Raw genomic sequence first — 1499 nt, forward strand, 5'->3', positions numbered from 1 at the left:
TCTTCTTTTCTCCTCCTCCTCTTCTTCTATTCTCCTCTCTTCTCCTGTCTTCCTCATCTTCTCTTCCTCTCTTCTCCTCTCCTTCTCTTCACCCTATCCTCTTCTTTTCTCCTCTCCTCTCCTCTCCTGTACTCCTCCATCCTCTCCTCTGCTCTCTAGTCCTCTCCACCTCCCCTCTCCTCCCTCTCGTCTCTACTCCTCAGAAACACACACACACAAGCACGCACACGCATACACACACACAGACACACACTGTCAGCTGTACAATCAGAACACAGCCTGCCAGCCGTCCAATCAGAACACAGCCTGTCAGCCGTCCAATCAGAACAAAGCCTGTCAGCCATCCAATCAGAACACAGCCTGTCATCCATCCAATCAGAACACAGCCTGCCAGCCGTCCAATCAGAACACAGCCTGTCAGCCGTCCAATCAGAACAAAGCCTGCCAGCCATCTGCTGGGCAGAGGTGATGTCCATCCCTTCTCTCCCTTTCCTCCTCCTTTCCCGCCTTCCTTCCTCCCTCCTTCCCTCCTCCTCTGACAAGGAAAGATAGAAGGATGGATAGAAGGACGTATGGAAGGAAGGATTGAGGGAGGGAGAGAGGAAAGAAGAAAAATTAAGAAATAAGAATTAAAAAAAATTGCCAATGTTGCATAACGACATTGTTAATCAGCTCTTTTTTACTCTCTCGTACAGAGACATTAAATACAACCATTTCCAAACGTAACTCCACGTTGCCTCATCCCAGGGGATTCATGTGGGCGCTGTTTGGGGAAATGCTTCCATTGAGGCTGAAGAGACTGGCTGCCTGACTGGTACCCGGGGATTATGGGATGTGAATAATGACCGAGGCCTGCGCTGGCCGGGGCTCTTAGGATACGTTCAGCCTCACCGCACCGCGAGTCAAATGGACTCCGGTTTCAGGGCGCCTAGAACGTATTAAATGGATCATTGGAGGCTGACTTTCCAGGCCCCTCGGTTGCCATGACGAATGCTTGGACGGCATAAAGGGAAAAACACACACGGGACGACACACACGCACACCTCGCCGTGGACCGGAGTGCACAAAGTAAGAAACGCTGCGGTCACGTGTGTAACCGTACCTCTGTACCCCTGTACCTCTGTACCGCTGTACCCCTGTACCCCCTTACCTCTGTACCCCTGTACCCCTGTACCGCTGTACCCCTGTACCACTGTACCCCTGTAACCCCGTACCCCTATCCCCCTAACCCTGCTCACGGCCCATGGAGAATATCAGGTACAGTGGAGACGCTGATCAGTCGACCGCCAAAAACCCCTTGCGGAATCTGCAATAAAAAACAGCTGAATGAGCTCTGAAATGAATAGCATATTGTGAAAGATATCCCCCCCCCACACTGCCTTCTGCTTCCTTCAGGCCCCCTGCCTAGCCCCCCCCTCCCCCCACCTCCCTCTGCTCAGCCCAGGGTCCGGGGGTATAAGACCTGGGGTATCCCACAGGGACACCCGGGAATGTGATCA

This window comes from Micromesistius poutassou, assembly GCF_964030765.1.
Source record: "Micromesistius poutassou genome assembly, contig: SCAFFOLD_5777, whole genome shotgun sequence".
Classification (NCBI taxonomy): domain Eukaryota; kingdom Metazoa; phylum Chordata; class Actinopteri; order Gadiformes; family Gadidae; genus Micromesistius; species Micromesistius poutassou.